Genomic DNA, 13512 nt, shown 5'->3' with positions numbered 1-13512 from the left:
GCAGCCCTTAGCCTTGAAATTATGCATCATCTGGATTGATAGACACATGATGGGAGTGGTTTATAAAGTCTATCATTCCCTGGACTCCAAGTACAGAAAAGATGAGTTAAAGAATCAAGAAGTTTATTGAAAACCCTTCCAGATTAATACTGGCATAACTTTCTCTGAAAATAAAGATTTAAGTTTCAAACTGATTTAAGATAGAGTAGCAGGTTCATTATTTCTATGGGAATTCTTCCTCTTGAGTATGTAGGGAAGAAAACGGCCATTCATTAGAAGGAAAGTCAGAACTGTGATTTGATGGCCTGGGAAACCCCAAGAGTTCTGAAACTGGCTGGTAGGGTCAGGCAGTAAAGGATGATCAATTTGTAGTTATGGTTCAAAGAGCCATCTTTTTACCCTACTCCTTGTGGAGATGAAAATTCTAGAGTTTCTGACTTTATCTCCTGAAAAGCCCTGATAAGGGAGAAACATAGAGCTGTCCAGATTTCTAGTGCTGAAACTTAGTTATTGTTCTCATAGTAAACGAGGAAAATCAAATTAGAATTTACTGTAATATGGAGAGGGTGTCAATCTAGATAACAAACAGAGAGAGGCTCTCTAAAAGGAAAAGATATGTATTTGAGAGTAGAGTATTGCCATGGGAATACACATGCTGTAGTAAACTATGTGTGTATTCAGGGAGTTAAAGGAAGACAAAAGTTTTTAAAGGAAAAATTGAGGAGGATTACATAATTATTTTGAAATTATCCTTGGCTACAAAGATCAGTAACAAGTGTGATGCCAGTCTGAGGTTGGATGGGCAGTTGCTGGCAAGATGTCCTTGCAGAAGTATTTTGCGTGTAAGGTTGCAATGACTTTTGGGCAAGGTTGTGGTTTTACTGGTTTGTGATAGTTTTTGTTATCATCATACAAGTGTGAGAACCTCTTCTTCATGGCCTTCCCTGGCTCTATTTGTCAGGGTTTTTTTGTTTTTCTCTTTGTTTTTTTAACATTAGTGACTCCATTTTGATTCTGACAACTTTCACAGAAAAAGCCCCAAGGATGAGGCCTAATCTTGTGTGTAGAGTGTTTTATTTACCTAATAAATCTTGCGATCTTATTCAACTCTTTAGGTAGATTTCTGCCTAAAGAATAGGACCCCCTGCCCAATAGCTAGCATGGAGAGGTGGGATTCATACTGTAAAGTGCCATCAGTGGCTTGCTCTCTTTAGAAAATGCATTTATATTAGTCTCTGTCAACTTACCCTGGGAGAATAGCCCACACACTCCGTGTAGGTCTCTCAGCCTAGCTTCTGGACCAGCATAAAGAGGTTCTTCCATGTCTTTTTGTGGCTTGATAACTCCTTTCTTTTTATTACTGAATAATATTTCATTGTATGGCTGTAACACAGCTTGGGTATCCATTCATCTGTTGAAGGACATTTTGGTTGCTTCTAGTTTTTGGAGATTATGAATAAAGCTGTTATCAACATTCATGTGCAGGCTTTTGTGTGACATAGTTTTCTTACCCACTCAATTGAGTAAACATCCAGGAGCACAACTGCTGGGTCATACAGTAAGACTGTGTAGCCTTGTCCTGCAAACTGTCTTCCAAAGTGGCTGTACCATTTTGCACTCCCACTAGCAATGAATGACAGTCCCTGTTGCTCCACATCCTCTCCAACATTTGGTAATGTAAGTTCTTTGTATTATATTCATTCTTATAGGTGTGCAGTGATGTCTTATACTTCAATTTATAATTTTCCAATGGTAAATGACGTTGAGCATCTTTTCATATGATTATTTGTCATCTGTATATCATCTTTGTTGAGGTGTCTGTTCAGATCTTTTGATCATTTTTAAATGTTTTAACCCTTTAGAAAAGAGTTGTTTGCTTTCTTGTTGAGTTTTGAGAGATTTTGCATATTTATGTACAAGTGCTCCATCAGATGTGTTTTGAAAATAGTTTATATTTTACATTATATCTTCTTGGAGAATAGACCCATTTATTATTATGTAATAAAGGTCCTCTTTATCCCTGATGATTTTATTTGCTCTGAAGTCTTCTTTGTTTGAGATTAATATAGCTACTTTATAAAAATGAAAAAGGTTTTTTAAAAAGTAATGTTAGTTGGCCAGGCATGGTGGCTCATGCTTGTAATCCCAGCATTTTGGGAGCCTGAGGCAGCAGGATTGCTTGAGTCCAGGAATTTGAGACCACCCTGGGCAACAGAGCCTCCTCTCTACAACAACAACACAAAAAAATTAACTGAGTGTGGTGGCACGCACCTGTATTCCTAGTTACCGGAGAGGCTGGATCCTGGGAGTTCAAAGTTGCAGTGAGCTATGATCAAAGAGCCACTTCTCTTCAGCCACAGAGCAAGATCCTGTCTTGAACAAAACAAAAAACAAACAAAAAATTAGTGTTAGCATGATATATCTTTCTCTAACTCTTTATGTGTCTTTATATTTAAAGTGGGTTTCTTATAGACAGCATATAGTTGGGTCTTGTTTTTTTAAATTCACTCTGACAGTCTCTATCTTTTCATTGGTGTGCTTAAAACATTCAAATTTAAAGTAATTATCGATGCATTTGGATTAATATCTACTGTATTTGTAACTGTTTTCTATTCATTGCACTTGTTCTTTGTTTCTTTGTTTCTTTTCTTTTTTTCTTTTTTTGAGACAGAGTCTCACCCTATTATCCAGGTTAGAGTGCCGTAGGGTTGTCATAGCTCACTGCAACTTCAAACTCCTGGGCTCAAGTGATTCTTCTGACTGTGTCTTCCAAGTAGCTGGGACTACAGGTGTGCACCACCATGCCTGGCTAATTTTACTATTTATTATAGAGATGGGGGTCTCACTCTTGCTCAGGCTGGTCTCTAACTCCTGGCCTCAAATGATCCTCCTGACTGAGCCTCCCAAAATGCTAGGATTACAGGTGTGAGCCACCACGCCCAGCCTTAACCTATGTTTCTGACATACAATTTTCTTCTCTCTGAAGAACTTGTTCTTTTTTTTTTTATTTCAGTTTATTATGGGGGTACAAATGTTCAGGTTATATATATTGCCCATGTCCCACCCATCCCCCCTGAGTCAGAGCTTCAACAGTGTCCATTCCCCAGACATTGCACACCGCACTCATCATGTAGTTTCCCTCCCCGTACCCCCAAGGAACTTGTTCTTTTAACATTTCTTGCAAGGCAGGTCTACTGGCTACAGATTCCTGCAGTTTTTGTGTTTGAGAAAGTTTTTAATTCTTTCTTACTTTTAAAGGAAAATTTCACTGAATACAGAATTCTAGGTTAGTGGTTTTCTCTTTCAATGCTTTAAATATTTCACTCCATTCTCTTCTTGCTTGCATGGTTTATGGTGAAAGGTCTAATGTAATTCTTATCCTTGTTCTTTTCTGGGTAGGATGCTTCTTTCTCCGACTTCTTTCAAGATTTTCTCTTTTTCTTCAGTTTTCTTCAGTTTTAATGTGATATGCCTAGGTGTGGTGTTTTTGTATTTATTCTGCTTGGTGTTCTTTGAGCTTACTTGATCTATGGTTTGTTGTCTGTTATTAGTTTTGGAATGTTCTCAGTCATTATTACTTTAAATATTTCTGCCACTCTATTATCTCTTTATTTCTTCCCATCGTGTACATGTTGTACCTTTTATAATTGTTCCACTTTTCTTAGATATGCTGTTTCTTTTTTTAATTCTTTTTTCTCTTTTCATTTTATTTGGTAAATTTCTATTGACATTTTTACAAGCGTGCTGATTTTTTCCTCAGCTGTCTTCAATCTACTGATGAGCCCATCAAAGACATTCTTCATTTCTGTCACAGTGGGTTTTTTCCTAGTGTTTCCTTTTGATTCTTTCTTAGAGACTCCATCTTTTTGCTTATAAGATCCATCTGTTCTGGCCTGTTATCTACCTTGTGCATTAGAGCCTCAACATATTAATGACAGTTATTTTAAATTCCCTGATAGTTCCCAAGTCTCTGTCATGTCTGAGTCTCATTCCTATGCTTGTTTTGTCTCCTCAGACTGTATTTTTTTTTCCTGCCTTTTAGCACGCCTTATAATTTTTTTTCAGATTCATAACTGGCACAGAACCTTATAATTTTTTGTGGAAAACCAGACATAATATATCCGGTAAGAGGAACTGAGGTAATTAGACTCTTAGTGTGAGGCTTTATGTTAGTTTGGCTAGGAGCTGAGCTGTGATTAATGCTTGGTATAGCTGAGGTGCCAGAGGCTTGTTTCCTCTAGTTTCCTTGTCTTTTGGATATTGCTGTTGTTTTTCTCCTCTGATGTCTTTGAGTTTCCCCTAAGAACTGCTTAAATAGTGTCTGTGATCTTTAGCGTTCTCTGTTTGTCATCACTGTTGTCATGATCCTGGAGCCCTGTGGATGCGATGGTGAGGTGTCAGAGTGGGAAAGTGTTCTATGATCTTATGATTAAATTTTGAGTTGTTTAGTGGGCTGGAGTCCCTGAGCTGCTGTGACCCTCTGGGTGAACTCTGTTACTCACTCACTCTGCTCCCATTCAGTTCTGGACTTCAGGAGACTCAGAAGCTCCAAGGAGGCTGAACTCCAGCAGCTCCACAGATACTTCCGGTTTTTTAAATAAAGTGCCCCCTTGTGGTAGAAACCTGCAGGTCTTTCTTGCCTGCACGCATAGTGTTTCTCATTCCCCAGTTGGACTCAATTTTCTACCCTGATATCCCTATCTATTATCTAGACATTCACAGACTTTAGTAAATTAAATGGGTTTCCACAGAGCAATAACATTTGTTTCTTTTTTTAATAAGTTTTTCTGACTAATATTTACTGAGCACTTACTATGAGTCAGGTGCTATACTAAACACTTTACCTGTGTTTATTTAGGTAGTCTTTATAAGAATTCTCTCAGTGGCTACTCTTAGCATCATTCATTTATAGATGAAGGATCTGAGATCCAGAGAAGTAATGTAATGCCCCAGGTTGAGCTAAGTGGTGATGTTGGGCTTAAACTCAAATCTACTTCACTCCCGATCCTAATCCTGTTTAACTTACTGCCCTTTAGCATTTTAAAGCATGTTGCAGAGTTGACAAGCTGACAGGGTTTTACCTTTGCCACAGATCACTCACTCTGAAAAGCTTTCCAGCCCCAAACCAAAATTGTCATTCATACGGGGGAGGGGGTGTGGGTGGGAGAAAAAGTGCCTGTGCAGGACACAGAAGGCTGTGTCCAGTGTGTCCCTCCGGAGACGGCTGCTCCGTCAGCCAGCAGCATTTCCAGGCACACGACTGTGGCAGCTCTAGCTCCCCATGTCTCTTCAAGCTCATTCAGCGAGCTCAGACCAAGTTTCCAGGGAGTGGGTCAAATGCCAGAACAGGCTGGCTGAGGTGATAACTCAAGCCAAGACCCACAGAGAGATGTGAGTAACGACTATGGAGCAGTCTTTTTTTTGCAGGAACTGAAAAATAAGTTAAAAATATTTAACAGTTTAATATAAGCAAAAAAAATAAATGTGTGTAGCAGCTAGCACAATGCCTGGTACCCAGTAAGTGCTCAGTAAATGTCCGCTATGATAACAACAATAATGTTGATGGAAGGAATCACCATCTACTGCAGCTACTTTCAGGGTGGGGGTGAGGTTCCAGAGAACAAATGAGTGTCCTTAACATGCATATTTTCCAGCGTTCATCTCCCTCCACCCCAGATACTCCATCAATCCTGCTTCCAGGCAAATAGCTGACATGTCATGCCCTGAAGATGTGCCCATACACTTTGGCTTCTCTGTGTAAGGTCTCATGTTGACCTTACTTTCTGGAATTCTCTTCCCTAAAACTCTCCAACCAGCTACCATGACCCAATATAAAGGTTGCCTTTTTTGCAGGGATTTCCACAGTAAGAATGAACTGCCCCTCCTCTATGCCTTTGTTGTTTTTAATTTTTCACTTTTTTTCCCATTAAAAAGTAATAGGGGCCTGGCACAGTGGCTCACACCTATATTCCTAGCACTTTGGGAGGCTGAGGTGGGAAGATTCCTTGAGGCCAGGAGTTCAAGACCAGCCTGAACAAGAGGGAGATGCCGTCTCTACAAAAAAATAGAAAAACTAGCTGTGTGTGGTTGCACGTGCCTGTAGTCCCAGTTGCTGGGGAGGCTGAGGCAGGAGGATCACTCAAGCCCAGGAGTTTGCAGTTGCAGTGAGTTATGATGATGCCACTGCAGTCTAGCCCAGGCAACAGAGTAAGACCCTGTCTCAGAAAAAAGAAAAAAGAAAAAAAAGGGGGCAGATGGACACATTTGAAGCTCTGACTCAGGTGGGGCAAAAGCAATATATGTAACCTAAACATTTGTACCCCCAAATACGCTGAAATTATAAAAAAGTAATAGGGATCTTCAGTTTCAGCTCTTACATGTAAAGAACTTGGGAGTCATCATGTCCATCCTCACAATAGAAAAGCTGAACAAAGTGAACATTAACTTTTTTTTAGATCCATCTGAGAACTGAGGTCACGGGGCAAACCACTGCTTTGAAATCTGGAGGAAGAGGTGAGTACAGAGAATCACAGCTGAGATCGTCTTCCCTGAAGCAGGAGCCACGGGAGCCAGTGACTGGCAGGAACACTTAGGCGGGAATTGACCAATGGCTGCAGGCTGAACTTCGGCTAGTTTGAGAATTAAAAACCCTGGGGCCTAGCCTTGCTGGGTGGCCCACACTTTCATGGTTTTTACCTCCAGGAACTCCACCAGGTTCTCATGGAGTATTTTTATTAACTGCATGTCACACATTTACAATACATTCTCCTACCAATTTCCGTTGCATACTCTTTCACTACCTCTTCGTATGAGAAAAGCATGTGTGCATATGCGCGTGCATGCATTTGTGTGTGTGTGTGTGTGTGTGTGTGTGGCTTAAACCCATGGGTTTATTTTTCTTACATAACAAGAAGGCTGGAACTAGGCTAATACTGGTGTCTGCAGCTGCTCTGGGATGCCACAGGCTTTTTCTGGTTTTTGGCTCCACCATCTTTAGTTCTGTCCCTTTATCTTCAAACTTGTTGCCTTCTAGTTGCAAAATGGCAGCAACAATTTTATAATAACATTTGTTACAGAGAAAATAGAAAGATAATTCACTTTTTTATAGCACAGTTCAACGAATATGCATGTTCTTCATTTAATTCTTTGCTATCCACTTCACCCACTGTCCAAATACAGGACAAACAGTACCATGGAGCTCAGTTTCCCATTTGAAGACAGTTAGGGTGTTTAGGGGGGAACTCCTCACAGGACCATCTGGGAGCTACTCTAGGTGTGGCTCCTGGCTTTTTTCTGATTATGACAAAGGCTCCAACCTCTCCTCTGAAGAGCATGAAGTCCAACGTCAGTTTTACCCAGTGATGTCCAACCTTCCAGCCAGAGTGGAGGGAGCAGATTCTTGGGTCACCATCTGGCATCCTGGGGCGGAAGAACAGACCTCCTCCGGCTGAGAAGCTGCCCACCAGGCGGAGGCTGAGGATGGTGCAAATCCTGGTTCTACCTGAAAGGAAGCCTGGCTTTGCCCAGCAATACGCAGGGTCAGATCGCTGACAGTGGGTAAAGGTAAGTACTATAAGCAGCTTTCCTCAACACAGCCTCAGCTGCTCTGGTGGAGAAGGTTCTCGTGAGCAAACAACACGAACGGCCAAGACCAAGTGCATATTTCCGTGTACTGGTTTCGTTCTTCACACTTTCCTATATTAACAACGTTGACAAAGAGGACACAGGCTGAGAGGTTGAGTCATGTGCCTGAGATTAGTAAACAGTGGAGACAGGATTTGAACCCAGGCCGGACGCGGTGGCTCACGCCTGTAATCCTAGCACTCTGGGAGGCCAAGGTGGGAGGATCGCTTGAGCTCAGGAGTTCGAGACCAGCCTGAGCAACAGCAAGATCCCCATCTCTACCAAAAATAAAAGAAATTAGCTAGGCAACTAAATATAGGAAAAAAAAATTAGCTGAGTGTGGTGGTATGGCCTGTAGTCAGGAGGATTGCTTGAGCCAGGAGTTTGAGGTTGCTGTGAGCTAGGCTGATGCCAGGGTGCTCTACTCAGGGCAACAGAGTGAGACTCTGTCTTAAAAAAAAAAAAGAATTTGAACCCAGACAATCTGGCTCCAGAGTTCCTAAACATTGCCCCAGACTTGGCCAGAATGGGGACCTATCTTCACCATGGCTAGTGAGAGAGATGTGAGAATTGACACTGGGATTCCCCAACAAGTGTTCACAGTGGTTCATGCTCAGTGTGCTTAAAGGCACAGTAAGTCCTAACCCCTGCCTGTAGGACAGATACTACGTGAGGAAGGAACAGCTCTGGGGGCCAGGATCCTGCAGGGACCTTGGGTGTGTCCCTCATCCCTCTAGCTGGAGGATGGGGCACTGGGGAATAAAATAACCCCCAGGCTCAGTGATTATCACTTGGAGAGGTCCAGGGGAGTAGGGAAGTTATACTCAAGGCCCAGAATGGCTTATAGACTGGCCCCATGAGGGCCAGTGGTCAAGAGAAGCCACAAAGACATGTGCAATGGGACCTTGACTTTCAAGGGCTATTTGACCTGTACCTGGTCAAAGCCTGAAGGAATGGAAAGGAGAGAAGAAAGGAAGGTGATATTTACTGAGCATTGCTGAAGGTCCCAGGCCTGGCTGCTGGCAACATTCCATTTTCATTTCATGATGTGAGTTTAATCATCTTCCTCAAAGCCTTTGTTATTCTCATAAAGACGTGGGTTAAGAACAACCCCAGGTATCACTCCAGACAGATAGATACCCAGGAGAACCTGGCTTGATATTGCATCAATATTTGCTCATAGTAAATAAAATTCAAGTTAGCAGCTTTTAAATTTCTCTTTTGTTTTTCCTTTAGCAAGAAGCAGAATATAAGTTGTCTTTTTAAAATTACATTTTATTGATTTCTTTTTATTGCAGAAGTAGAACGTATTTGCTGTGGAAAATTAAATTGGATAAATATGAAAAAAATTCATAATTTTACTACCCAGAGAGAATCTGTAAATATTTTGGCATATATCTGTCCAAAACTTCTTAGCACAAATTTTTTTCATAAAAAATGAGATATTAAAAATGGCATTTTTTTAGCCTAAGAAAACTTTCTGTGTTAATTCATGTCATCATTTTTATCAGGAAAAATTACAAAGGACTTTGAAATGGGGAAAATAATTACTGGGTATGCTTTTGTTGGCATGCTAGACAATGCACTGCCCTATCCAATAGGGAGTCCAGGAACTACATCTGGCCACTAACCAACTGACCATTTGAAATATGACTACTCTGATTAAGTTGTGCTATAAGTATAAAATACACAATGGATTTCAAAGATGTAGTACCAAAAAAAAACCACAGATTGCAAATAAGTATTTTTAATACTGATTACATGTTGAAATGGTACTATTTTGGAGATACTGGGTTAAGTAAAATATATTATTGAACTTAATTTCATCTGTTTCTTTTTGACTTTTTTTTTTAGCGAACTCAGTTTTTCTTTCACTGTTTCTTTTGACTTTAAAAAAAACATGGCCACCAGAAAATTTGCAGTTATATTTGTGGCTTACATTATATTTCTTTTTCTTTCTTTTTATTTTTTTATGACAGGGTCTTGCTCTGTCACTCAGGCTGGAGTGCAGTGGCACAATCATAGCTTACTGCAGCCTTAAACTCCTTGGGCTCAAGTGATACTCCTACCTCAGCCTCTTTGAGCAGCTGGGACTACAGGTACACTTAACCACGTCCAGCTAATTTTTTTATATTTTGTAGAGACAGCATCTTACTGTGTTGCCCAGGCTGATCTCGAACTCCTGGCCTCAAGCAATCCTCCCGCCTTGGCCTTCCAAAGTGCTGGGATTATAGGCGTGAGCCACTACACCTGGCCCCTGCATTATATTTCCACTGGGATTTCTAGAGGACTTTTCTGGATTGTCTGATACTATAGGAGTCTGTGGCATTCATTGTCTTTGAATATTTTGCAACTCTGTAGATAAAAGAAGTTCCCTTGTGGAAGGCTGATAGTGACGCAAATGGTTCCTGTTTATGGGAAGGCAAATGGGTTTTACCTGGTAAAGATGAAATTGATTTCTGCCCTGTGTGAGGAGCCAGTCTTGCCCTATCAGCAACTATTTGCAGCTTTCCCAGTGGTCTGTGCTCTGTCCTTTGGATTCTTCTTTCAACCAAGTTTTACAAATTATGAGTTCTGTCATTAATTAATGAGTTAAATCTTTGATGCATGTTTATTCTATATTAGTATGAACTAATCATGAGAGATAGGATTTTACCATTAAAACAGATTATCCTTTAGTAGTTCTAGAGGTCGTACTAAGATGCCCAGTGAATTCACCTGACGGAGACAGGTAGTCCATTGCCAGAGAAGCTCACCTCATGGCTGCTTAAGACTATCCCTGTCTTTTCTTGGCTTTCAGAGTGACCCCAAGGGGCAATAGAACTTTATTCTGCTTCTCTATTCTGCGCCCCCACCCCTCTGCCCCTTTACTGATTTTGTATTTTGCTTTTGTTTCTGGTGTGAACATAGCCGATGTTATTCCCCTGGCAGCAGCAATAATCGGAAATTTGGATTTATGACCTGAGCGTCTGGGAATCTCTGTAGGTAGATGACAGAAATTACTCTCTACTGGAGGAGAGATGACAGAGAATTTTTTGCTTATTTATTTATTTTGAGCTCAAACCAATTAAGAGTATCCTGCCCACTGGAAAGAAGAACAGCTCTTTGAGATTAGAACCGGTGAGTTTTTGTGTTTACTCTTGATCTTCAACAAAAGCTGCAGAACAGATACTATAAGCTCTCTACGGGGTCTTATATTAACAATAGTTATATTTTATGTCATCTTGAAGATTGTTGCCAAGATTTTTGGGCAACTTGGACTAAAACTAAATTGAGTTAATTGATAATCATTGGATACTTGATTTCCAAATGAGATGGAATACTGAAACATTGATCACTAAGGTCCGTTGATCACTCGTGCTTGTTATGTTTACGTGTTATGTAGAGGTGTTATAGAGAGGCTATCTCTTTGGAGAATGTTAATAAAGGTGTTCAGTTCTGCCACTTTAGGAAAATGTAAAAAGAATGTGTCTAGCTATACAAAATTGTGTCATATGTATTTAGAATCGTGTTTGTTTGCAAAAATATTTGTGTATGACAGACATTTCTCAATTATCCAGCACTCAATTTTCTTTGTGAAATAGAAGTTAGTTACTTTGGTTAAAAGTTATAATTAATATATATAGTTGAGACTATTCTAGGAGCAATAATAAAAGAGAAATATAACTGTGCAGGTGCTTTTCTTCCCCCAAGGAAATAGAGTAGTTTTTCCTAAAGTAGCAGTTCTCAAACTTTTGGTCTCAGGACCCCTTTACGTACATAAAAAATTATTGAAGACACCAGAGAATTTTTGCTTATGTAGGTTACATCTATTAATAATCCCCACACAGAAAGTTAAAACAGAATTTGTATATATTTATTTCTTTGAAATGAGCAATGATGAAATCATTGCATGTCAATGCATTTTTGTGCAAAGTAATTATATTTTCCCCCCAAAATATGAGAAAAGCGGCATCATTTTGAACTTGCAAATCTCTTTGATGTCTGGCTGAATAGAAGACAGCTGGATCCTCATAGCTGCTTCTGCCTCCAATCTCTTGCCATGTCACATGTCACGTAGCGTCACTCAAAATGAGAGGGAAGAAAAATGTCTTAGTATGATTATGAAAATAGTTTTGATGTCATGAACCCCCTGAAATGATCTTGAGGGCTTCATGGGGGTCCTCCAGACCACACTTGGAGAACTGATGTCTTGTAGTAAAGTGTGAGTTTGTTCCAGGATATGAAAGACAATAATGAAAGACAAAATTCAGAAAGTGATTTTTATTGGCCTCAACATATAACAGCTGAGTCCGAAAAGAAGTTATATGAATACATAAAATGCATTAGCATATGGAATATGTTAACATTTTGGCAAAATTCATTGTTTTCTTGGTTTTGCTTACTTGATTTACTGATTAATGCCTTCACATATAAGAAAAAAAGGAATTCTTTATCTCTGTGAAATCTACCTACATATAAGGGATTCTGTGTCTTACCAGTATAATTTTCTGTGCTTTATGGTGATTTTATTATGTCCTTGATTATTTAAAAATAAGAGAAAACAGACTAAGAACAAAGTTTTCTCACTTGTGAACGAGCTAAGATTCTTTACAGTTCTTTACAATTGCATTGCCTGCTATATTTATTTTTAAATGTTTTATTATTATTTTGATTAAATAGGTAACCAATTATAGTTTCCTAGTCACTTATGATCTTAGGTTAATCATGTGCCCAAATCTCCTCTGACAACTCTTTATTTTTTTCCTTCCTAACTCAGACCCTAAATTTAGAAAACAATGAAATAAGATTTTCAAGATGTCTTTTATACCTAAAACTATCTTTGAGACAGGGCACCCTGGCATGTCATAAAAAATTTGTCTGACTTTCAGCTTGAGAAGAGAGGTACTAAAAATAATTAGGTGTGTTTGATGTGTTACTATTCTGAGTTGCATAGGAAATGCATAAATATTTCAGAAATTGGTGTTCTTTATGAGAAGTTTCTGGAAATTTTTCAATGCCCTCATTGTTCATAATGCTTTCATTCTCAGGAAAAACACTCATCAAAACTCTTGTGAATAGTTAACGAACTATGTTTCAATAGAGAATTTCATTCTTCTCCATTGTGACTTTATGGTAAAGTAATAAATTAGCTACAGCCATTAAGAATCTGCCATCTGTAGATAGGTTTTGTTCTGCCCTGATGCTTATTGAAGGCTCAGCTCTAAGCTACAGGCCAGAATCCACGTCTCCAACAAAGGACAGACTCAGAGTCTTGTGGGAAAGAACTGTACCAGGTGCTTTAAACTATTGATATTTTAAAGAATAGACTCTTGGGTACAGACTGAGTTGAAACCCCTGAGACAACTTGGAGACTTTATTTATGGAGGCAATGCTTACAGAACTCTCCCAGGAGGACTAGCTAGTATTGTACCCTCCCTACAGGGTCCCAGCCCTACAGATAGGTGATAAGGAAGGTCACCTGTAAATCTGGCCAGGACTTAGCAAACTTTGGGACCTTGAGAAGGGAGGAATTCATCCAAAGTTCTATGTACTAGAGATGAAACAGTGGAAAAATTTTGGAGGGAGGATGGTTGGATTCCTACCCTCAGATGAACAGACATAGAGGTGTTAAAAAAAAGTCCAATCGTGGATTCCCAGTGAAAACTTTCAGACAGATGTTAATTCTGTGGCCTTAGATATTAATCAATGCTGTATGACTTCAGGTTTGCAAAGCAAACTCGAAGAGGATTATGTGATTAATTAACACTCATGTTGCACTTATGTAAATCATTAGCCCACATCTAATGAGACTAGTGTTTTGTGTGTTGCTATTAAGAATAAGATTATTATGATCACAAGAGGGTGGGGGAAGGCTGTCAGGAAAACAATGGAGGATACTTTTTAAAT

The sequence above is a fragment of the Lemur catta genome, chromosome 4 (assembly GCF_020740605.2).
Source record: "Lemur catta isolate mLemCat1 chromosome 4, mLemCat1.pri, whole genome shotgun sequence".
NCBI classification, from domain to species: domain Eukaryota; kingdom Metazoa; phylum Chordata; class Mammalia; order Primates; family Lemuridae; genus Lemur; species Lemur catta.
Note: the sequence above shows the minus strand (reverse complement) of the source record.